General features: G+C 42.3%; 1 protein-coding gene across 4 annotated transcripts in view; it reads left to right on the plus strand.

Annotated features, from left to right (window-relative positions):
• LOC311598927 (uncharacterized protein) overlaps positions 1-26,396 on the plus strand; it is a 59,725-nt gene that overhangs the window by 4,104 nt on the left and 29,225 nt on the right. The window contains exons 1-2 of one of the 4 annotated variants that reach the window (XR_014779711.1): positions 16,550-16,679; positions 24,238-24,499. The exons of 1 other annotated variant lie outside the window; for it this stretch is intronic. The gene's annotated coding sequence lies outside the window, so the exon portion shown is untranslated. Of the gene's footprint in view, positions 1-16,549; positions 16,680-22,621; positions 22,744-24,237; positions 24,500-26,396 lie in introns of those variants that run through there. 2 more of the 4 variants (XR_014779712.1, XR_014779713.1) reach the window with 2 other exon arrangements.

Here is a 26,396-nt window from a genome sequence, read left to right on the forward strand (position 1 = left end):
CTAAAGGAACTGTATAAAGGGGGTGGCTAACGGGTTTCTCTTGCTAAATTTAAAAGAAAAAAAATGTCAGAAATAGAAGAGAAACATTTCAATAAAATTATTTTAATCCAGTTAAAACCCTGATCTGAGAGGCAAGAACACCCTTTGAAAGTGTGATGTTTTCCTTTTTAGAAAAAAAACAATAAAGGAGAGAAAGAAAAAAAGCCTCTTGATTTTTGAGAATTAGAGAAACCAAGTTTCAAACACAAGTACATAAATCCCTCCACCCTGGGCCGAAGGCTGAACTGATAACTTGTAAAACATTCCTGGGAACTGATGCAAATACCAAATGCTGCAAGGCTCCCTCCCTGCTGATGTGGCAGGGTTTATAGCAGGCAGAGTCAGCACTGGTGGGAAGCCCAGGCAGAGCTAGTGAGAGTAAGGGAGGATCTCTCTCTCTCTCTCTCTCTCTCTCTCTCTCCTTCTCTCCCTCCCTCTGCCTCTTATCTTTCTCTTACCCCTTTCTCTCTCTCTCTTTCCCCTTTCTCACCCCTCATTCTGTTTCTGTCTCAGTCTCTTGCTCAGTCTCTGTCTTCTCTCTCTCTCTCTCCTCTCCCTTCCTCTTTCCCTCTCTTCTCTGCCCCCTGTCTACCTGTCTTTGTCTCTCTATCTCTTTCTGTGTTGCTGTCTCCTCTCTCTTCTCACTCTTCCCTCTGTCTGTCTCTGCCTCTCTGCCTCTCTGTCTCTCTCTTCTCTCTCTTCTCACTCTTCCTTCTGTCTCTGTCTCTGTCGGTATGTTTGCCTCTCTCTCTCTCTCTCTCTCTCTCTCTCTCTCTCTGCCCCCCTCTCTGAGACAGCCTGGAATTCCAGTCATTTTATGGATAGTTTGGACAGTCTTTCTGTCACCTACTGGGGAAGACGACAGTTCACTATGTCCCTGTCTGAAAGGAGGCATTCTCCAACATTCTCTAACACTTTCCTCTCGATATTGCTTAAGCAGTGTGTATATTAAAATAACAAATGTCTTCAGTTAGTTCTTTGTTGGTGCCCTTGGGGGCTGGGGGTGGGGCTGCAGGACTTGGTAGAGTAGAAACAAAACCTGAACTGACCCTGGCCCAGACAGTAGGTAGGAAGGGGGGAGGGAAGGCATAAAAATGAAGTGAGAAAGGAAGCAGGGAATAATCAGAGCCTCCTGTGGCTTTGCTACAAGGCAACTGACCCCTGTGCTCATGTCCCTGCATCCCACGCTTTTAGTACCTGGTGGGAGCCGAGCAGGCTTGTTGGCTGCCTTCCTTCTGCTATTGTATTTATTTGGAAGGCCTCGATGCCTGGTGTACACCACACCATGTTTCACTGATTATCCGAGTAGAACCTGGGCCACCCAAACACTGTCTAGGATTGTGCTAGGCACTGTGCGAGTTGGAAGGACAAGATATGGAATGACCAGGCACTGCCCTGTGGGGCCTTGTAGTCTGCTAGAGGACAGACAAAGGGCAGTGATCATGCTGAGATTATTTATGGGCGGTCTAGAATCAGGGAGTAGAAGCAAGTCAGGCTGCTCTGAAGCTGCAATGTCTCGTTCAAGCCTCTATACAAAGCTCCCCAGCCCCCCTTTTTGAGACAGGGGTTCTCTGTGTAGCTTTGGTTGTCCTGGACTCACTTAGTGGACCAGGCTGACCTTGAACTCACAGAGATTCCCCCTGCCTCTGCCTCCCAGAGTGCTAAGATTACAGGCGTGCGCCACTGCACCCGAATTGTATAAAGACTTCTTATAAAGTGGATGGTGAACCAATATGGTAGTTAACTCCTGCAATCTTAGCACTTGGAAGGCTAAGGTAGAAGGGTCTCAAGTTCAAGACCAGCCTGGGATATATAGCAAGACTCTGCCAAACAAACACCACAGAAGTTCTAGAAGTATTAGCAGCACGAGGCATTTTATTTTGAAAGAAATTGTAAAGGCAAAAGTTAAGAGATGAGGAAGGAGTTACAACTAAAGACGGTAGATTTAACAGGGGTCGTATTAAAATGGAACTTTAAGCTGTATTTTGGTGACCATGTTTTCTTAAGCCTTGGGAAAGTGTGCAGGTGGGTGATTTTGAGTGGAAAAAGTATGCCTTCAAAGGCTGTTTGAAAAACCAAGACCTAGGCTGCATGCTGGAGAAATGATTAGGGGAGAGCTCAGTAGAGATGAGAACACAGTGAGGAGTAATTCAGAGGAAATTGGGGGAGCCTGGACTAGGGTAGTGCTGTCAGAGTTAAGAGCAGATATTGAACTGCAGGAATACCTTAGAGGCGAAAGAAAACTGCTCTGATGTCTGATTGTGGCAACGGAGGGGGAAGAGGATGTCAGGAGCACCACCAGGCTTCCGGCTTCAGCAACTGGCTAGAGTAGGGAACATTTGAGAAGAGGATGACTATGGTGAGAAAGTAGAGGACGAGGAGTTCCTATACAGACTCAGCCGGCCGTGGGCTGTGGAAATGGATAGGTCTCATAGACAGCATCTATGTTTCAAAGTACATACTTCTGGTTGGTCTTGATGTGTAGGTAAAGGAGTCCACTAGATTCCTGATATCATGGTATGAAATCCTGTAGGCTTCATCTATGTATGAAAATAGAAGAATATTAGGAAAAAACCCTGATGAGCTCCAACGTTTAAGGGAAGAGTAGAAGAGGGCCTTCTCCTAATATTGAATATCTACTAGTGATCACAAGACTAGTTGATTGATTAATTGAGAGGATAAATGATTCCTTGGCTGGCTTCATGTTGTTGGAGAGAGTAAGAGCAAAAGTTTTGTGGTGCTGAAAAGTTTCATATCTGAGAGGCCAAATGAAGGTTAAGAAGTCATCATCTTGTAGGATAACTGATGAATGAGTTACGCAGGAATGGAATCCAAGGGAGAGAAAGGGAAGAAGAGAGAGGTTGGGCAATAAACCGTGTACCCCTGAATTCTACTTACATCGATGGCTGGAGGAAAGCCGGTGTGGCTTAAGGGTGACATTGAGTTAATATCCAAGGGGATTATCCTCACATAGAATAAGATCGCCCAGGAGTAGCTGTGTAATTCTGATGCTAAACCCCACTTTAAAGTCTTCCAGGGCAACCTTCAGCTTCCTCACACAGTCTCATTTGCTTTCTGGTACTGAGGCAAAGGACATTTAAGTACATATGGATTTTTCCAACTTGGTGCTGAATGAATAATGAAGTGTTTCTCATGAAATCTCTTTCAAGTGAGTAGACAGAAAATTTATCTCACCTCTTATAAATTCCAGTTTCATCTGCAGTGTCCCATTTTTCAAGCTTAGAAATATGGACTAGACACTATGCCTTTGTTTATGCCTCCTTTCGGAGTGTGCTTGTGTGCAGACAGCACGGAAATGGTTGTCTCGCAGTCTCTTGGTATTGACTGTACTCAGCTCTGTATCTCAGAGGGACATACTGGGGCTCACAAATCTCAACTTTCAATTAAGCACACCTCTTTTTTTTTTTTGAGAAGATACTGATTACCATTCTTCAGCCAGTTTCTGAGCCATTCTTCAATTTAAGAGTCCCAGAATGCTGATGAGTTCTGGATACCCTCTCTGACTTATAAGAACTTTGCTTTTCAGACTCTTAACTTTAAAATTCTTTTCAAGAGACTAGGGGGGAAATTAAACTTTTATTGAAATTGCAAGAAAGAGTCTAGATGTGAATAAATGATTGACTCAACCATGAACTTCAGTAAAGATATACATATATATGTATATATATATTCTGTGGCTAATACACTATATATAAAGAAAGAATTATAAAGATTTAATTTTATGTGCTATCACACATTTAGTATTAATACAATCATACTTCATTGAAAATAACTAGCAAATTAAATTAACAATAGTCTCAATGAGCTTGTTAATATCTAAAAATTTCAATTTATTAATGGACATCACAACCACCTATTGCATTGTATGCTAAATTCTGTACTGTTTAGAAAATTTAAATTATCTCAAATCATCAGCAATTATTATCCGAATCTTGATGTAGCATATCTTATTATTCTCTTCCAATTATATAAGAAAAAACACTCTGACTTAGAGGGATGAAGAGATTTACCCAAGACTTCCTTGATACGCCACTACAGGCCCCACTCCCCACCACACTGCACATTTCTAAGATTCTTTATTCTTCTAATATTGAATACCTGCTATCTACCACAAGTCTCGTCATTGATTGATTAGTTGACAGGATAAATTGTTTATTGGTTGGCTTCATTTGTTGCACAGAAATTGCCCATTTAAATCATTCACCGGTTCTTAGATCTTGCAAAGTACCTACTTAGTTAAAGATACTCAGCTACAATTTAGCCAACAATGAAGTATGAGTTGGCAATGACGTAACTGGAGACTACGGGGTTAAATACAAATACTAGCTGCTTTCCGTCAGTTATTGTTAGTATTTTAGTATTTTTACTATTCAACTCACACATTAAAAAAATATTGACAGAGGGCCAGTCAAGCTAGTTCACTGAAAAGTAGCATCTACTTATTTCCTAATATTTTATAGACCCTTCATTTTGTTAAGTCAAATGTATGAAAAAAAAAAAGATGCTTGAAGGGTTGAAGGATAGCTCAAACATCTTCTGAATTATTATAGGTAAAGTATATGGAGTCAAGATTTGCTTTTGCCCTATTTCTAACAAGGGCCTGTAATGCAGCAGCCATTCAGTAGGCGTTAGTTACACGATTTGATACATTTTATAATTAGAAATCAGGAGAGGGATGGGACCAGCCAGTTCATAGTAGATCTATCTGTTAACCAGATGGCTGATCTCTTATTGTTGTCTCTGGCTCTTTCCTTTAAACTAAAACAACACTGAACATTTGCATAGGACATTTAAAAATATTTAATCTTCGCAGTAACGTAACCCAGAGAATATCTATTCTTTTATAAGGAGAAAAATGAGCGCTGTGAAGATAAAGCCTTTCTCTACCACTGCAATTCTTCAAGTGTGGTCCCTGGACTGGTTGTTATTGGCATCACACTACAATTTGTTAAAATCACGAATTTCCATGTCTTGTGTCAGACCCAACAAATTAGGAATTCTGGGTCATCAGTAATCTATGCTTTAACCCATCCAGCAGGTGATTGTGATCAGGCTACATGTTGAGAGCTGCTGGTATTGAAGAACGGCCTTTCAGTTAAACTTGGATCAAGACAAATCACTCTGATAGCTTCGCGGAGAGTAGACCTGAGCTATACAAGGCAAATATGGGAGAGGCCAGTTACAAGGGCAGTTCTCTTTTTCTGTTCCTATTCACTTCCCAAGTCCACTTTTCCATTTAGTTGTATTCACTATTAAGCTATCTATTGACTTGCTGCTTATTTTTGAAAACCTTTATTTTGTTTCTAAAACTTAAAAAATAAATTAAAAATCTAATAATATGGATGTGGCATACAGATGGCAGCAGCAGGTATGTGCTTTAGTATGTCTGAGGTTCTGGGTTTCACAGAATACCCCACACCATATGTAATAATGACATATGTTTAAGATATGATTTGTTCTGTGTGTTTACCATGAAATAATCAAATGAGGCCAGTTAACATAACCATCAGTTCAATATGCAGCATTTCTTCATGCTAAGCACATCTAAGGGGGCTGAGGAGACAGCTCAGGCCATACCGTGTTTGCCTTGCAAAAATGAGGATGGAGTTTGATCTCCAGAACTCACACATAAAGTGTGGACAGTGGTGGCTCACCTTTGTTATCCCCCGTGCGTGGGTGGCAGAGGCAGGCATATCCTTGAGGGCCAGTGTCCTGCCAGCCTACTATACTTGACCAGGTCCCAGTCAATGAGAGACCTTGTCTCCCCCAAAAAATAAAGAGTTGCTTGGTGTCTAAGGAATGCCACTATTCGGTTCTCTACATGCTTTTTTGCACACCTATACATCCACATATGTGTTAGTACATAGGCATTCACATTTTCTCTCTAAGTTAGGCTGAAAAGTATAATATACTATAAAATATAAACATAATTACAGCCACCATGGTCATCCCTGTTCAACAACACTTTCTGCTCTTAGATAACGGTTTCCTTTTCCCCACTCCTTTACCACTTGAACACCTTCTTCTTCTTCTTCTTCTTCTTCTTCTTCTTCTTCTTCTTCTTCTTCTTCTTCTTCTTCTTCTTCTTCTTCTTCTTTAAAAATCCATTCTTGCTTCTCTTTGGTCCTATAGGGTAGAAAGTCTATGATGTGTTCCTTAATGGCAGTACTTGTAATGTGAAAGGAAGCCAGTTTTAATAATTTCGTGTTGATTCTGAGCCTGCCTGGAATTACTTGGATAACATGGTTTACGTGGGGGAAATGGATGCCTAAGGACATACTTTCTGTCTTCAAGCAGATTGAGTGAGTGGAGCGACAAGTGATGCTGCTGCTGAGGTGGCAGCCTCAGCAACTTCACTTACCTTTTGACTTATCCCTGGTACAGTACATCACGTGACATCACACCGTGAACCTGGGGTGTCATCCCTCATTATTGAGTAAATCAGTTAAGGGAAGGATGACTCCTGGTTAACTCCAAACCCAGAACATGGTCTACAAGGTGCCCGCAGGGGCTCAGGTGACACCCCACAGACACATACCTTTATTTTGTTGTTTCTATGTCAGTTTTCAATACTTGAATAAAACCGGAACTTCAGAAACTTAAAGAACAGTGGTGGTGATGTTTCCATCTGAAGCATCCAAAAGACATGCAAATTGTGGAAGATGCAAAACTAAAATAGTCACCAAAGTCATCATTTGTGCTTGTGAGTCCTTGATGGGGCCTCACAGTTGTACATCTAGAGACATTCTTGCCCAGACACTAAGTAGGCCCAATTCTTGCTTAAATGCTCAAATGTCTAGCATTTTCTAAATCTTGGTTGCAATTGACCTTGTTCTTTTGTCTGAGTTGAATGGTGCACAGTCTTTACAATTTACCTTCTAGTTTGTCTTGTTATAGGCATTTCTTTCCTTTCTTTTCCTTTTCTCTCTCTCTCTTTCTTTCTTTCTTTTTTTCCTCCTCCTTTTCCTCCTTCTCCTACCTCTCCTCTTCTCCCCCATCCTCCTCTTCCTCCTCCTCTTCTTCTTCCCTGTGATATGCCTAGTTTCTCTATAACTGACGAAAAACCAATTCCTTCATTCATTCATTTGTTCATTCATTTGTTCACTCTGTCAATTAAGTCACGCTAGTCTGTGTAAGACACAGTATGAGATACTGGGCCCAAAACATGCTCTTGGCAGCTCTCCTAACCTCATCCATTCCTTCTGCATTGAAGGTGGGATCCCTTAAGCTTCAATGCCATGCCTCCGTGCTCATGGTAGACTTGCCTGCTTGGGTCACTGGGCCTCTTCCCCAGGGCTCTCTGTTTCAACACAAGCTCTAACATCTGCAGTTACCTTTGCAGGCCCCTCCCTGCCCCGGCCCCTCCCCCCCCATGACAGTCCTGGAATATTGTCTCTAGTGTTCACTGCTTCTAACTTCAGCTGCTTGTTGCACCTGTTTTTTTCTGTTGTTCCTGTTTCCAACCTCAACTTTTCTCTCAGAATCTCCATCTGAGAGAAGGGAGGGGGGTGAGTTTTGGCAAAACCTCTGCCCTCCGCATATCTTGTTTGAATTGTATGTTCAACAAACAACTGTGAAGGTCTTGTGTGGCAGGTGTGGATGTGGAGACGGAGAGATAAGATAGAATTTCCAGCCTCGGGAGACTATCACTTGCATGGTAGATTTTCTCCAATTGTGAGGCTATGGAAATTTTTTAACATTTAAGCAAAATGTCCATAAATTTGTTTTGTTTTGCTGAAGGCAATATTTATGTGAAAACATCTTGCCAGTATCTAGTCCCCCACCAGCAAGTGCTCAATGCCTTTCTGATTTCATGATTTGGAGCCGTTGACACCTGCATACTCAGTCCCACAAATAACTCTCCAAAGCTCATGCCATCAGGTCATTCTTTCACAAATACCACTTTGCTATTTCCTTGTAGCTGTGGGGGTATCCTTTTAAGGACCTGGTTTACATCTCCTCTGACTCCCTTATTTCCTAAAGCCTAGAGGCAAAACCCCTCTGCTACTGCCACGCCATCTGCTTTACTCTATGTTTTTCATCTCAACACCCAATTTCCTTTTTCCCCCTTGATTATCCCCAACAGGAATGACTCATGCTTCTTATATGTTGGGGCAAAATTTCTTGTCGCCGGGAGAAAGCAAATACAACTAAATGTGCATTTACTGAAATCCCTTGTTCCCTAAAATTTAAAGTGAAGGTAATTCACTAATGGGGACAGATGCATTTACCTAGCTGAGAGAGTAGTGCTTTCCTCTTCTAAAGCACAGAGATTTTTTTTGTGTGTCTGTGCATTGAGCGATATATTCAAATGACTTAAAGAAATTTATAAGGCAGAAAAAAAAAAGAGTGAGAAGCAACTGGTTCTGTTTGGAAGAGTTGAGGGAGCTCCTAGGAGGAAGAGCTAGTGGAAGTGTTGGAAGACTTCAAGAGGTAGAAGGCAAAGATTTCCAGGGAGACGGCACCATGTGTGTAGGAGGAGGTGACATTCATCATAACGCACACTCAAATAACCACTGTTACAGTGATCGCTCACTACAACGATGGCTTTCAGAGTGAGGTGATTTTGTTTCATGGGAAGCTTTGTGGGCAACATCTGGAGACATTGCTGATGGTCATGACTAGGCACAAGAAGAGTGTGTGCAGCTAATGTCTGAGGGAAAGTCCAGGAAACTGCTCAACACTCGTCAACCTCACACAAAGACTCCCTATGCCCACGGCAGCATTGACACTCTGAGTAAGGCAAACCTCCTCAGGGCTGAGACCTTAGCATGTTTGGAGTCATTATTGACACTCCTGTGACATTTGTTGAGAGATCAGAGACAATAGGTTTTTAGAATTAATAGTTGAGGCCTAGTTAAAGGGTATTTGGAAAATCAGGTGGTTAGGAAGGGGGATAGAAATTGGGAAGAGCATCTGGTGGTATATTCAGGAATCTTCCTTTAGCGCCTGGAAAACCACTGAAGGATTCTTATGCCAGAGGCTGTTACTACCTGACTTCTGCTTCAGTAAGCAACAAGACAGGAGCAGGAAGAGCCCACTGCTCTTTACTTAGCATCACTGCAATAGTGATCTCCCATCAAACAGTCTCTGCCTCAGGTGGTTTGTTCCATGGGAAAAGTATTTGCCTATTGAGACCAGGTGCTTCCTTAGTAAGGGACCATAATCCTGCAGGCCAAGTAAGGCTAGTTACTGTTCTTTTACTGTGATAAAATAGAACAACACAACACAAAACCTCTGACCAAAAACAATCTTGGGAGGAAAGTGTTTACTTGGCTTACACTTGCATGTCAGTTTATCAGCCAGGATAATCCAAAAAACAAGAGGCAAAAACCACAGAGGAAGGTTTCTTGGGGAATTACTTTCTGGCTCACTCAACCTCCCTAGCCTATATGGCCCACAACCACCTACTTAGAGATGGTATTCCCCTGCCTCAGTTAACAATCAAAACAATCCTTCACAGACATGCCACTATCTCAACCCAATAAACACAGTCACTCAGTTGAGTTTCCTTTTTCAAATAATTTAAACTGTGGCAAGTTGACAGTTAATGCTACCTCGGACACCAGAGATGGTGAAGATGTAGCCCGAAGATGAGCAGCAGAGATGAGTAAAGAGGACATATGGAACATAGGATGAGGTGTTGGACTTGGGTGTTGGGATTATTACGTAGGAATACAGGAAACGAATCAGGGTTTGTATGTTTGTGTTCATGAGTTTGTCTTTGAACATTTGTCAAAGCTTTAATTTAGATCCCCACACTCCACCGATATTTGATTAACCCATTGCCTAAGCTTTGAGGATATCAACATAAATAATCCCAATTCTTAAAATGCTGCCATGCTCATGGTCTAGTAACAACAGACAAAGGGAGAAGCGATTCTGTCTGTGGAGAGATGACTGGATAAACTAAATGTAGTGTGTATGGTGTATTCGTCAAGGAGAGTCTTGCATGGACTCATTGGGAAAAACGAAGTAATGCATACTATACAATGGACAAACTTTTGAAAAGATGCCAGCTGATGAAAATAACAACAACAACAACAACAACAACAACAACAACAAAAAGCTAAGATATTTAATGCCATACTTGCCTGAAATACCCAGAATAGATAAAGCCACAGGGACAGAAACCTGTAATGGCGGGCAGAAGCCAAGGAAGGAGGAAAATGGAGAATGACTTCCTAATGGACACGAGACTTCTTTTGAGGATGCTAAAAAATATTCTGGCTCCAGGTGGTGCTTATGGTAGAGCTGCACTGTCAGTGTGCTAGAGGAGACAGAATTTTACACGTGAAATTAGTTAACTTTACTTTACGAGAGCTAATTCACACAACAAAAACCACTTTGGAGCTTCAATTGGACACATCGCTCCTTTTATAATTACAGGAAGTACTCATTCTTATGAGAAAGGCCAGGGAAAGTGTTGTGAATCAGCGAGGGCAATCTATAATTGTCTCTGGTAATACACAGTGTTCTTCAGACTGAGAAATTATCTGGATAAGGCCCCAGCAACAATGAAAGCCTATGGCGGCAGCAGAGAGCGGGAGGCGAGTTAGGAAACCATTTTCTCTATTTTTAGTGTGCTGATTGCTACACTTCATGTGAGGCATAATGGAGATAATCCTGAGACATAAGTGGCTCCATCAATGTCATGTGACCAGTCAAGAGGAGAGGTCTGAAATAGGCAGGCTCACCGGGTCTATGGAACTTCAATCTTTTACATTTATAGCCTTCGTCCCCAAGGTACTGGCAGAAAGGGAAAGCAAAGGATAGCAGTAATAAGCTGAATTTCAGAATTCAAAAATTTGTCTAAAAACCGAGTAGTGAAAACTTAAAAGAGCACTGAAATTCCCTGTAATGTTTCAGATGCTTTCTGGAAGAATATTATGAAATCTCAAATGCCTAACTTGTTTTCAAAAATTAAGGAATAGGCAGGAGGCTCTGGAAGTGGCCCTGTTGGGAAAGTGTGATATAACCTGACCTCAGATTCCCAGCATCAACACCAAATACAAAAAAAGGGGTGTGTGTGTGCAACAGGTTTATGGAGGGAATAGTAAGGAAAGGTTGGAGGGGTGGCCACGGTAGCTCCATCCTTTTTCCTACTGAGTGAATCACTCATTCTCTCCTCTAGCAAAACATGTATCGAGCCATAGGCACTGATAGGGGGTTGGGAGGATACACTGGTGAGAACTGCCTTCCAGGTGCCCGTAACTATGTGTGAACGTGTGACAAATAAACGACGCGTACAGATTTGTATTCAAGGTCTTTGTGCGGCCAAACAGAAATGAGACTTCTAACTTGTCCAGAGAATATTAAGGTCATTCCCCAAGGGAAAAGGATAAGCCTTGATAGGCCAGGATCTGCTGGGCTTATATTCCAGGAAATAAGCAAGACAAATAAAAAGCACAATAAAATGGTACAATCAAGTTTTACTGTCATTCCTTCATTAAATATGCATTTTATGCTTTCTATGTCTCAGACACTCTGGCAAGCACTGAGAATCTGGCCAGAAGGTCCATCCTGATCTTACAGCCTATCAGAAAACCAGACATTAAACAGCCTGTTCAGTAAATGCTGACTTACTGTCTTTCAGCAAGCATGCAGGATAGTATGGGAACATGTGACAAAGACTTGACACATAGAGAGGATCTATAAGGAAATGACAAACTCAGTGGCATCTCTGTCAGCTGACCTGCTACAATGATGGGATTTACCACACCCCTGGGAGCTTAATCAACAGACACTTACTTGTCTCTGTTGTGGTTTCTGAGAAGAGTCTAAGATCAGGGTGCCAGTGAATTTGGTCCACAAGGAGGGTCCTCTTTCTGGCTTGCAGAGTGGGAATGGATGAAGAAAACTAGCTAGTTCTGGGGTGTGAGAATATAGACTAAGGATGAGTCAGAATTGAATTCTGGGTTTCTGCCTTTTTGTAGTAACACTTTTTGAAACAAAGAATACTGGTGGAAAGAAGATAATGAGGTTTTGGAAAAAAAACCCCAAAATACAATGAGTTATCTTGCCAGGCACGTTTTGTTTGAAATGTTCTCATGTAATTTCCCATGGCCAAAATGTGAGTCATCAATGTTGGCCTTATTTACATAATTATCTCTGTAGATTATTATTTAGGTTTTGCACCACTTTCTCAATTTGACCTAGACACATCTTTACTTTTCAAACTTCTTCCATAATATTCATAGCCCTCATTATTTTTCCTGGGTCCTTTTAGTATGTTAATGATTTTCTAGATGCCCACAAACAAAACCTCACTTCCAATTCTTTTATAGTCTTGGTTCCTCATATGTCAATTGTAAAGTCATTTTGTTTCCATTTATGAGGGCTCTGTTTCACCCTTGTTATGTTGCCACCTCTAGTTTTACTAAAAAGGAAAGTAAAAAGTGGTTATGACACCTATAATGTACCAGGTAGTCAGAAGTGAACAGAGTATAGGACTAACAAAAGGGCAAATAAAAAACCAAAATGACTGACTACTATGTGCAGTGGCCATCCACATGAAAGACTAACCAACTGGAGTCGTGAATGTCAAGGAAAAGTTTACAAGAAAAGCAAAGTATTAGTGATGAATAGGAGGGGAATGACAAAGAAGAAAGAGGAGGAGGAGGACGTGGAAGGAGGCAGAGGGCCTGCATGGCAAGTGGACCCTCCACAGTTACCATAGCTAGAATAATGGAAAGTTGCTCAATCAGGGGCATATCAGCATCCCAGGACAGGGATGCTCCACACAAAAGCTGTCACTCCAACTTGCTGGCTAGATCACCTATCTGCTTCTAGGATCATTATGATGTTTGACAAGAGTTTACTTTACATAGTGTTTGGAATGATCTTTCAAAGCATGTCCTATACATTATCCACTTAGCCATGATAATGTTCCTTTGGGAAATGCTTGACAATTTTGTCAATAGCAGCAAGCAGCCAAGTTGATGCCCTATGTCTTCTAAATCAAATTACTGGGGCCCCATCATTCACTTTATGCATTTCTGCCAAACTAACTATGCTACAGCTGTAATTCTCTTGCTCAAAAACGTTCATTGGCTCCCTATGTTCTTCATCAGCAAGAAGAGCATCTTTGTTTGACATTGTAGAGAGTGTCTCTAAAAACTAGTACAGTGATGTACTTAACTTTATTTTCTACCTCTCAACAGAATGCTTTATTATTATCTACTGCTGCTGAAGGAATTATACTAAAATCAGGTGGCTTATAAAAGCAACATTATTATATCCTTTAGCTTATGGACCTGGAATTTGAGTAAGTCTGCTTTACCTTGTATTGGCTGTGGTCGGGGTTGAATCACTGAGCAACTGGCCTGGTATGAAGCACCCAAGATGGTTTGTTCACCTGTATGACAATTAGCAGAGCTAACTAGAAGGCTGAACTATTGACTGAAATGCTTGTCTCTGGCTCTCAAGACAAAAGCGAGAACCCCTGCCTTTGGATTCCAAAGAGAATACTATAAGAAAGGGGACAGATTACTGTAAGACTTCTTATCCTTGAAAGTTTTATACTGACACTTCCATTGTATTCTATGATAAGGACACATCCAGTGCCAACTGAGAGATAACAAGAGAGTATAATGGTGTGATTACTCCGGGGCATATTTTGTTAAGGAGTGCCCTTTGAAGGTTAATGAACGCACTTGACTGTATTCAAACAAATTGTCTTTCAGTCTTTTTCAAGACCAAGTTTCACTGTGTAGCCCTTGCTGTCCTGGAAGTTGCTCTGTAGACTGGGCTGGCCTCAAGCTCAGAGATCTGCTTGCCTCTGCCTGGGATTAAAGGCCTGCGCCACCACCACCAGGTTCAAGCAAATTTTAATTGTACTCACCTGTGCTGAGTGGGTCTGGACCCACACTGGTTTTAAATCTTCCCATCAGGCTCCACCCTAACACTCAAGGGTCATCCAAGGTGCATAATGACCATTTTAAATCCTTCAATGGATTCTATAGTCTTCAAAAACTGCTTTCCTTATTTTTAAGACATAATGTTACTACTTTTTTTAGTCTTGTAATGGGAATATAAAGAAAAAGACTGAGTTGAGGTCTTTGCGTGGAATAATTTGCAGCTTTGGATAACTGTTTGGGTCAAGAAGCCCAGAGATGACGGTTTCACTTTGCTCCCAACAGCTGAAAGTTTTGAGCTTCAAGAAACATCAGATGAACAGCGGGGCTGGGAGGGAAGACGATGCCCCCTTCGATGCCCCCTTAGAACATGCTATTCTGGAGGTGTGGTGGGAAAGAGAAGTCAAAGAGTCTTGGAAGTTGTAAGGGGAGAGGGATGGGCTGTGGGATGGAGAGATACAGGGCCTGGAGTTTGCTGGAGAGGAAATTCTCACTGGAGCTGTATGGCTGACTAAACAGTCCAGAGCAGAATCTGTGAAGATGCATTTAAAATTACTTAATGGTAGATTTGATGAGGATTTTTGTAACAGAAGGTAGATGAGGGTTTTTTTTTAAAAAGAAAAAGAGGACGAGGCATAGGGGTAGTAGGTTTGCAAGATCCCTAGGAGAATGACTTCTCAAGATAAGAAAGGGAGCATATGCTGAAGGAGATCCATGGCCTTAAAATTACAAGCTACAGATGTCATTGACTTATTGACCACGGAGGAAGGAGGCATCCGAAGGAAGTTAGCTATCAGCCAGTGTGAATGAACCATGTGGTCAGAAAGTGGGAGTAGTAGGGTCCCCTTTTCCTAAGTTTAGCAATGAAAGTAAAACGAGAGCGTTTCTAGAATAGACTTACACACAACCGCTTGCTTGTTTATTTATTTGTTTATTATTTAATATTTTATGGGGCCAAGGATTGAAGTCAGGGAATCTTATATACTAAGCAAGTCTTCTACCATTGAGTTACAGCTCTAAGGCCTATAAGCAAAACTATCAGCATTAAATGTTCTTCTCTATGCATGTATGTGTGTGTGTGTGTGTGTGTGTGTGTGTGTGTGTGTATGTGTGTGTGTGTAGTGTGTGTGTGTGTGTGTGTGTGTAGTGTGTGTGTGTGTGTACAGTGCAAAATACATCTCTGCATTAACCTCACTAGAGGGACTAATTTTACTTCCCAAGATGCCAAAATAGACTTTGGATAGAATGCAATTTTTAATTAAAGTGTTTAGTTATTTTATCTCGAGTATATGAATGCTTTGTCTGCATCTATGTATAGGTAACATGTGTGTTCATGGTGCCCACGAGGCTTAGAAGAGTGTTTTAGAATTCCTGAAACTGGAGTTATGGATGGTTGGGTACCTTCCTTTGGACTCTGGGAATGAACTGGTTCTTCTGTAAGAACAACAAATATTCTTACTTTCTGAGCCATCTCTCCAGCTTCCAGAATAAGACTTGTTGGGGTGGGCTTTAAGCATGTAAAAGATAAAAAGAATTTCCTGATTGACCTACCAGCTTAAGGACACCTAAGGACCACAGGTGTCACAGAATAACTCTGTGGGATAGGGATAAAATTAAATGAAGTTATTGGAGTAGAAAAACCATAAAATGAAAGCTACAGAAAGAATTCAAGATGCAAAGAAAAAAAAACTGGAGGCAAATATCTTTAATTGAAACATACTACTTTGAGTCATAACTTCATGTAGATTTGTCTTCTCTCTCTCTCTCTCTCTCTCTCTCTCTCTCTCTCTCTCTCCATCTTCTTTCTTTTTTCTCCTTCCCCTTTCTCTTCCCTTTCTTTCTATCATCCCTCTCTTCTTTCCCTCCCTCCCTCCCTCCAGCAAGCAACGTGGACAACTTTGTGAAATTCTATCTTTAGAATTTCAAGCTAGCCACCCCCCACCTCCGCTCCTCCCGGTACTAGGCTGGGAAAGGAGGTTTAAAAAAATGTGGTCTGTGAGTCTAAACCTCAGGAACCAATTCAAACCAGTTTCGGAGCATTTAATGTCTGGAAGATGGGGGCAGGGCAGTGTGCAGAACTCTGGCCTGAGGAGCCATTTGTCATTTCCTGGGAGGTGCTGCACATTAACCCTTCAGGGAAAGGTTTTTAAATAGACTCTAGGCTTTAGCTGAAGCAAGTTCAACCCTAGGCTACTTCTCTTTGCTTTTTAGAATCTGTTTTTTTTTTTCTTACACTTCTTGGGAAGATGGTTGATTTCCTTCAAAGGGGAAGCAGATGGCAGTGCCATGTGGATGGTGAGGGCTCACACTTACTTGTGATATTTCAAGGCACAGACACAAACAATACCAAACAGTACTAACCACATTTACACATGAATTATTTCATAGAATTATGCCGTGTGTATGTTTTCACAGGAAAATCTTTACAAAGCCAAGTGACTGGCTTTTATTTGGAATGTGCAGGGCAACAAAGGGTTACACAAGCCTGTCTCTTCTTGATGTAGAACAGCTGGTTTGAAAGTACAGCATCTGCCTCACACTCAGCTCAGAGTTGCAGAAAGTGACTCACCCCCAGTACCATCCCCCACCAGCTCCCTCCACTTAGGAAGATTCCCTGCAAAGCTAAAAGTTGGTATAAACAAAGGCAACAGCTTTGGGTCGGTTAAGCACAAGATTGAGTTAAGAAAAGCAGGCGCCAGCTCCTCTGCAATCTTCAAGAAGCAACAACATTCCTGTGTTGTTTTCTGAAAGGAAGCACTCAAGGTGAGCGGTGGCGGCCTTGCAAAGAGACTGAGGTAGAGTTGAAGACCCCAGACAACAGTCGCCTGCAAGCTGGGAAGTTCCACACACTCAATTATCAGAGCAACAGTGGGCAGCTTTTCGCTGTACACAACTCACAGTAGATAACAGCTTCCATTGCCTCTCTAATCAGTGTCTTACAGGACTGAACTTGCTTGCTACAAATAAACAGGGACACAAAGATGAAGTGTCCACCAAAAAGGCACACCCTCGGGTCAGCATAATAACCACTTTAGCTGTGGAGGCTTCCACAAGATTCATGAGGTCCTTAACTAAACACACTGAGGAAGTATACATTGCATTTTCTCCAGGTTGAGAACAGCACTTTAAATAGCACTCAGGAAGAGAGGCTAGAATGGTGAATCCCTTACCCATCCCACCCCCTTCCCACCTCCTCTCCTCCTGTTTTCTCTCAGTTTCTCCTCCTCTCCTGTTCTCCCCTCTTCTGCTCTCCTCATCTCCCCCTCTCTCTTGAAGATAAAGGGGGAAAGAGTAATCCTTACATTTTGAGTAAAAGAATTAAATTCTCAGGGATAATGGGAACGGAGCTAACTTGCTACTTCTATGCTGAAGCTTGGGAGAAGGGAGGGGAGGGTGATCCAGGAAGAGGAAGAAGAGGAGCGGGGAGTAGGAGCGAGGGGAAGGAGGAAGATCATGGAAGTTTTGCAAATGCACACAAAGAGTGGCCCTGGGACGGAGGCTGAACTCCAAGGTTCCCCTGGGAGGCGTCTCCTGAGCCACGCTGGCTTCTTTTTGGAAGGGGAGGGCTGTGGCGCGTTGGCTAGGCTGGCTTCCAACTGGTCAGCTATGTGGCACTGCTGCTATTGTTGAACAGAATTCTTTCCCCATGACACGTCTGTCTTCTCAACTTAATAGAGACTACAGTTCTTGGGAATTTTCTTGCCGTGAACTTGAGGGGAATCAGAAAAGAGAAACTTCTTTTTCCTCGTTTTCTAAGGAACTACTTGCTGAAGCTGTACAGTGAGGCTACTTTGTATAAGAAGAATTAAGAGCACAGAGAGAGAGACAGACTTGATCCCTCCCATCAGATAGATGATCACAGAGAGCCCATCATTTATCATGGGGAGAAGTCCATTAGTGTTGATCGGCTGTGTTTAACTGACTCTGTGTGGCGCTTTGCTTTAAATTGCTTGTGTGAATGTAATGATCAGCGTCCTGTTGCTCTGATTCTGTGAGTTAAGTAGTAACTTCTGCGGCTGGGTTATTAATCTTTTGGCAAATTACTAAAATTCTGGCAAGAACAGAGACAAGAGAAGGCTAGGATCCCCACTCAGCATTGCCTCCTCTATCTGTGAATTCAGAGTATGTTTTCTTCGCCCACATGTGTAGAGTGAGGAGTACAAGCATCCTTTGTGACTAGGAAAGGTGCCACTTAGACCTTGAACTAAAGATAGCCGCCACACTTGAGGACACTGGTTCATGGTCTTTTCCTTGGGTTTTGGTTCCGAGGCTTCCAATTCTAGTTAACAACCCCCACCCCAAATAAGACAGACCTTTGCATGGATATTTATAATCAAGGTGGTATTCTTATGCCTTCTGGACCTGACTCAAGACAAGTCAAAAGATTTCAGGGGTAGGCTCAGTGACCAGTACTTTAAGGTCTCCAATGGATTCTATTCCTAACTGGTGTTTACTGGTCATTTCACCTGACTCAGTAGTTACAATAATTGCCATATCTCAGCTTCTCCCTCTTTCGTCTTGTAGTTCTGTTCTGTACTGTTACTAATGATCTACAGCAAGCACCATTTCATCATGTCAGTCTGCTCCCAAATGTCTCAGAGGCCCTAGCTACTGACCTCACATGTTTGGATGACTATTCTGCCTCTCAGGGGTTACAGCTATAACACACAGCCACAGAGAAGAATATACTGGGGGTAAAAGAGATGACAGAGAACCATGGGCAAATAAGACTTAAGTCTTTTACATCAAATTGGCCTTGTGTCTCTAGTTAAAGTTTGCTGCATGCTGCTTTGGGAAGAGAGAAACTCAGGCAAAGGAACCATGGAGAGAAACATACAACCTGAGGTTTGTATTTAGGATATGCAATGAATCTAGGACTTGAGCCCCTGTTTCTTGGTATTTGGCATAGGTAGAACGCATCCATAGCCCATCTTTCTGAAAACTAACTCACTGGGTGTGCTCACTTGCTAAGGCTGTGCTAACCAAGTATTATAGACCTGGTGGCTTCAACAGGACAAACACATGGTCTCGCCCTTGTGGAAGTTAGGGGCTTAAGTTCCAGGTGTGGGTTCACCTATGGTCTTCCACAGCAGTCTACCAGGGTGGGGGATGGGCTATTCTTAGGGTTTCCAGTTGACTCAGGAACTCCATCTTCTGTGTCTCCACAATGTTTATCCCCATGTCAGTCAGTACATAACCTTCCTTGTGTTATGAAGACATTAAAATTGCCTCCCGTCCCACCCAAACAACCCCTCATAAAATTTATTAGGTCGTTGAAAACCCTATTTTCAAATAAGACTAAACATTGTAACACTGAGGATGAGGTTTCAACATGTGCTCCTGTTCTCCTTGATGATCCCCTCAAAGAATAGTGTGCAGGAGTGTGGGATGAGTAGCGATCAGGACACCTTTGAAAAAGAGTTCTATGTGGGATTTAATTCTGGACTCTGTTGTAATTCTAGAAATGAACAAGGTAGGTTCCATTGGCTGATACACTATTTTAGCAGAAGGGACCACCTATGCCAGAGCTTCATCAGCATAGGCACTGACCTGAAACACCTGTTTCTACCACGGTGCTGACAAGTAAGCCACCTCTTCTGGAGGTGATGGACTGACTCCTGAGTCCAACAGACTAAGTCCTCCTTCTAGGAGGGCAGAAGAGTAACATGTGCTTCTGAGAGCTATAAGCCTTATTCTTTCTTGCCTACACTGCTCCCTGTCTTGCCTCCCAAGACAATTATATCACTATGCATTGCTAGTGATTTCAAACTCTTTCAAGTTTCTTTCTATTGTGTGTGTTGGTGGTGATGGTGATGGTGTGTGTGTGTGCGCTGTGTGTGTGTTTGTGTGTGAAGATTTAAATATATATTGCAATGGTGTATTTTCTTTACAATATTACTCTTAACTTCTTGTTGATTGGGCTCTAGTAATGACTGGCATAACAGAAATGGAAGACTGAACTGATGACCTCGTCCTGGTCAAAGGCATCCGTTTCACTCATGTTGTCAAAGGAAAAGAGCACAAGTTACACAGCTTCTTCTCTTTAATGCACAGGTGTAGAAAAAGAGAAAAGTTGTTGATCAGTTTCTGCCCTTGAAGTAAATAAAGACTCATTAATTTAACTTAATTGTAAGCTTGTGCTTATGTGAATACACCAAGTAATAGAAATGGGATCATAAGGGCAAAGATTAATGAGAGGAAAATTTTTTGAGTAGACAAGAAACAAGTAGGTGAAGGAGTAATTCTGTCTGCTTAGCACTAGTGCCCCTGACATTGAACATGTTGGCTGGTAAATAATATGTGTTCAACAAGTTTATGTTGAAGGAATGAACGGATGCGATGAATAAAAAACACACATGGAGTTTTTGTCGATGCTGGCAGTGTTTGTGCAGGTGCTCAGCTATGATATTCTTACAAACCTTCCTTCGTTATTTATTAAATCTGAATCTCAATGAAGCAGTTCTCGGCCGAGTTGTAATTACTATTGGTTCTGTAAAGCAATAAACCCAAATTTCATTAAAAGAATTACATTACCCAAATTTCATTAATTCATAGTCTATCCCCCCTTCATTTAGTGTGGCATGGTGGGGTCTAATTTCATTGAAATGACCCAAAGGGAAGAATGTGATACCAAATCAGAGGCAGGAAAACTGATTAACGAAAGGATTCCAATGTTTGTCAGAGCTGTCTTTCTTTATGAATGTCAGCCTTGCCTGAGACGGTGGGAGGGGCTAAGGAACAGTGGGAGGGGCTATAGACTGGACTGATGACTGTGGCTGTCTATGAGGGGTACCTGAGAAATTGGTAGGAAACACAGGAAATAATTGCAGCTTTGGGGACAAGATTCATAAATCCCTCCTGAGAGGGGGGGGGGGGAGAGAGAGAGAGAGAGAGAGAGAGAGAGAGAGAGAGAGAGAGAGAGAGAGAGAGAGAGAGAGTGAACACTGTCACCCACATGAGCAAAGCAAACTTTTAAGGTGGCTGGTCCAAAGCCCAGCAAAACAGCGCTATAAACTTACTTGCCTTGATTGCGCAAATGAACTAAACACCAGCAGATCACTTTCTTTTAAGCCATATTCACATTCTTTCTTTTATTTAAATGTCCGTGGCTTCACAATTCTGAGTGAACTAGAGGCAGGCAGGTATGTTCCGTTCCTTGCTTTTACTGCTTGCAAAGCAAGCCAGAATTGACAGTCTGAGCAAGGCCACTCGTTACCACAAATGGTCAACGAAGACCAGTACTGGGTTTACTTAGCTGCAGCCTCCATGAACCTCTCCCGTTTAGAAGCAAAGCTGATCATAGTCAAGAGGACTGAGGAGAGAGATAGGCACCGGTTTCCTTTGGTCAGTCTTAATAACCATCTTATTTGGGCCCACCGTCCAGTCTCCTGTTGTCAGCCACAGTGTCCCCCTCATCCTTGGTACCAGGACTTACTCTCCATGCTTGCTGGGAATGCGTTTCCTGTGCTATGCTCCATGTGCTGGAGGTTTTGTGGGAGTTTCTTTAGTTTCCCTCTGAATGTAACTGCGTTGCCTTTAGACTCATTCTCTCACATTAAGCAAATCAAACTTCTCTGCCTCAGCAAACTTTGCACCCTTGACGATAATCAGGGGCATTCTATCGGGCAGAATGGAACCAGCGCTACAATAATAATTAGATTCCACACAGATGTTTCATACAGATGATAACCAGCAAGTTGTTTTTATTTCTTTCTTTACTTTTTATTGTGGAGTGTGACTACAATGGTACATTTTGCTGTCACAGAATTTAGTAAGAACAGTCCTTTATTGATAACACTCCTTTTCCAGGCACGTGGCATGTACTTATGGTTCATCACCACTACAGCCTAAAGATGTTGGCTTCATTTTATTAGGTAAAAAAGCTTGAGAGAATCTAGCTATCCAGATAGCCAAGTCAGTGGCAGGCCCAGAGAAGAGTTAACTCTGCTGAAATTGGAGAGCAGCCCCCTCAATGGTCAAGAGTTCAGCAGGAAAAGCTAGTTCTCTCAGTGTTTAGACCGCTCGACGTTGCCCCCTCAAAAGGCCATTTTCAAGAATGTAAACCAAAGCTTCTACTCCATGGTGATTACTTTGAGTTGCGTGAAGAATGAGAGTTGGGTAGGCATGGAAATGTGGGTAGGTTAGAGTCTCCCGCGTCTCATGGCTGCGTGGCCAGTTCTTTCCAGCCCTCCTGTCCTGAGAGGAATGGACCAAAATGAAAACAGAAACGGATGTGCACAAGTCTTGGTGACCTGCCAGGAGGCTGATAATGGTTTACACAGATGCCCACACAAATACAGCATATAAGCTGCCCATAAGTCCACAGATCCCTAGCAGCCTCCCTTCACCAGGCACCCAAACAATGCCGAAAGTGCACACCGTTCAAGCAGGACTCTGGAACTCTGAGCTCTAAGGTTTGGCACATAGAGTTCTATATCCCTTCCAAACCGTTTTCAGCTTCTTTTGCTAAGCATTCTGGGACTCACTTCTTAACTGATTGCAAATGTTTCTGAGGTAAAGTTTTCCATGGGAGTCACCAGCTGGATTCAGCAGTGCTTACTCTTCTGAGGTAAAATTTGAAAAGAACGGACGGACACCCCCCTCCCCCTCCACCTCCATATAAGAAGTTGTGAACCAACCGGGCTTTGCTTTTTGTTTGTAGAAATGCAGGGTGCTCATAGAGAGCCGGTAATGTCATTTTTAAAAAAGAAAGAAAGAAAGAAAAAGAAAAAATGACTTGGACTCTAACTCTGGGTAGGCCAGACGACTTCCAGTGGTTTCGGAGTGCAGCCCAGAAAAAGGAGGAGTGGTTTCCAGAAAAAACAGCGTAAGTGGCCAAGTCAAGCAATCTTTTTAAAGTGGGTAAAAGTAGGGCTGGAAGCCTGCAGAAACCTTCCTTGCTTTCTCTCCTGCTTTCGCGGAGCTGAATGCTGGGTTTTAATAAGGCAGCAAAATTGAATTGCCAGGAAGAACGGAGCTGTCACCTGCTGTGCATCTTCATTAAGAATTGAAATACTTCAAAATAATACTTCCCACCAGCATTAAAAGACAGAAAATCTATTGTCACAGTTTCTAGATGTTTGTGTTTATATTTCCCAAGGGTCAGAAGTCATCATTAAAACACATAGTTCTCTTCAAATTGGACTTCCTTTAAAAAAAAAAGCATTATTATTTTCTTAAGGAGTCTTAAGTAGAGAGAACACAAGGTTTGCCTTTCCAAAGCAAAACTGTAAAATAGTAGGTGGTCAGTAATTACATTTCCCTAAGATATTCATGTTTTTGTTTACTTTAAAGGAAAGGTGGAGAGTGGAACTATTAGTTATCTCTGGAAGAGTCTTTGCTCTGCTCTCCGGATTACGTCAGTGAAGGGGACCTTTATATAGCTCAGCCTTCAGCACAGCATAGCATAGATACAGAAGAATTTTCTAAATCAGCATCTCAACAAGTTGTCCAGGCTGGCCTCGACCTTATTTCATGACCTAAGCCGGCTTTGAACTTGTGATCCTCCTGCTTCAGCCCCTTGAGTGGCTACAGTAGCAAGCCCCGATTCCCAGGGGGCAGGTCTGTTGTTGTTGTTGTTGTTTTTAAACCATATTATTGAGGGAGGAAGTCTACTGGTTACTGTGTGATCTAAAGTGGAATGGAGGGAGCTCTTTCAAGCTTGCCACGTTCTTCATAGGACAACGCAGGGGTGGCTGGATTGGACTCGTGGGCTTTGGCTTGGACTGCTGGATCATGCTGCTTGTCTGTGCTGGACAGGATCTATGAGTGCTGACTTTAGAAATGGGCTTGGTCCAGAAAGAAAGCCCCTTATCTTTTGCTGTGACATCTACACTGACGTAGTCTTAAGAGTGAGGAGAGATGACAGAACTATTTTTCCACAGGTTTTTAAACATCACTAAGTATGTTTCGTCTATTTTGATGAGCTGTACATTTAGACTCTGGTATACCATGTAAATTCCTAGGAGAATCAGCTTTCTGAGGGTTTTGGGTGGTGGTTCTTTTACTTAGAATACTGTCCAGAGCAACGAGTAGCCATGGATACGACAGGTCCATTATCCTGGTTATTTCTGCCTTAGTGACTTGTTGGTGGGTTTTAGGTTAAGAAGCTACACATTTGAAGAGATGCGAAGGTGAGCCAGGAGTTGAGAAAGGACAACATTCTCAAACCAAAGCTTCCAGAGTTAGCACATTTTCCATGTAGGTCCCCTTTGGTTCTTGTCTCTGTTTGAATTAATGCGACTGTTATCACAACACTTTGATAGCCACGACACCAGCTCTACACTTGGCCCACCAAGTGCTCAATATTTCTTTTGTGCAGGATAAAATTCAAGCTCTCACCTTTCGCTCTACAAGTCTCGACTGTGCACCAAGGCAAATAAAGTTAGCTCAGCATTCTTCCTGTTGGATGTCATCCCTCAGCTGCAGCAGCGATACATTGGACATGTCGATCTAAAACTATCCACTGAGGAAGAATGCTGTAATGCAGCTACGTGCAGCAACTCAACCAGGGCCTATGCTCCAGGGAAACGCTCATTTTCTGCCTCACTCCAGCCTTGCTTTGAAGGACTACTAGATCAAGGGTAAGCATTTGAGGGCTCTAGGGAGATGACTCGCATGGTAAAGGATTTGCCATATAAGCCTGGAGACCTAAAGTTGGTCCCTTAGAACCCATGGACAGCCCAACAGTACATGAGCATAATCCCAGGGCCAGAGAGATGGAGATAGAGGATCGCTGGATCTGACTGGCCACTCTTGCCAAGTCTATGAGCCAGGTTCAGGGAAAGCCTGCCTCAAAAATAAGAGCAGTTGAGGGAGACACCCAAAGTCAACCCCTCCTCTCAACACACACATGCATGCATGCGTGCACACCCGCCATACGCTCACATATATATTCATTTAGAGGTAAAAGTTTCTATGCCTGTCCACCCATTCCTACTTTGTTTTGTTTTGTTGTTTTGTTTTTCGAGACAGGGTTTCTCTGTGTAGCCTTGAGTGTCCTGGACTCGCTTTGTAGACTAGGCTGGCCTTGAACTCACAGAGATCCACCTGCCTCTGCCTCCCTAAGTGCTAGGATTACAGGTGTGAGCCACTGTGCCTGGCTTACCTGTTCATACTTGACTGTTGTTCAGTGCTATGAAGTTTTCAATATTTAAATTTTGATGTAAACTAAGAAGTCTGTCACAGTTTCATGCGTCCTGGCAAAAGAAACAAGATTCTTCTATAGAAGACAAAGAGGATTGTTATTGGTAGGGGTAATGGTGGGATTTGTGTACATTCATACTGATCCTCCAATCCTCACAGGGTCAGGAAACCCAGATGTTTTATTATGGGCAGTAATAGTTTCCCGATTTGATTTCAAGTATGGTTCATTTTTATTTTGGCGAATGGTAACAATTTTGTTGATGTAGGATAGATCTAGTAATGATCATTTTTCAATAGATAACTATCATGTCCTTCCCAGTCCAGGTTCTGATTCCATTCTCAGAAAGCCATCTGTTTGGTTCCTGTTGCTGCCCCCGCCACTGTTTACTCATTTGTAGATTTGAACGTTAAACTTGACTGCCAGGCAAGCGTTACACCAATGACACTGTATTCCCAGCCCTAGACTATATTAGCTTTCTTTAGTATTGTATACTAATCTGGAGATTAAAGAAAAGAAGAAAGAGATACCATATTGGCTACTTGTCTTACTGCTGCGGTAAGAAACAGCAAAAGGAAGAGTTTATTTTGGCCACAGTTCAAGCACATAGGCAGTCATGATAGGGTAGCGATGGTGTCAAGGCCTTGAGGGGACTGGGCACATTTCAACAGCAGTTGGAAAAAGATGCTGTCACTCAGCTTTCTTTCTCCTTTAAAAAACTTATTTATTTATTTTTTTATGTGTATGGTATTTTACCTAGCATATGTATGTATTCCATGTGCATGCTTGGTGAGTGTGGAAGACAGTAGAAGATTCTAGGTCCTTTGGAACTGGAGGCACAAACAGCTATTGGCCACCATTTTAGTGCTGAGTACTAACCCTGGGGCCTCTGCAGTAGCATCAAATGCCTTTAGCCTCTGAGTCATCTCTCCAGCCCCACTCACTTTCTCCTTATAATTCAGTATGTAATCTCAGCAGATAGAAAGATATTGCCACCTCACGTATAAGGTGTGTCTTCCCAATTAGTCTAATCTAGAAAATCCCTCACAGAAATGCCCAGAGATTTATCCCCATGGCAACTCTAAAGCTCATCAAGTTGACCATCAAGATCACATCATGGATCCAAAGGTTTGTCCTTATGAGATGAATATACTAATGGAAACATAGCTTCTCAGTGTTCAGTAAATGCTAAGTATAGGAGTGAATGCTTCTTCAGCAAATATGGAACTTTATTTTTGGGTTATTCTTCCTGAGTTCATGTCATAATAAACTGCCAATGAGTAGAATACTTTGAGTGACATCTTTTCACTATTCATACGTTAATGATTTACCATAAG

Source organism: Acomys minous (assembly GCF_964271855.1).
Source record: "Acomys minous genome assembly, chromosome: 6".
NCBI classification, from domain to species: Eukaryota; Metazoa; Chordata; class Mammalia; order Rodentia; family Muridae; genus Acomys; species Acomys minous.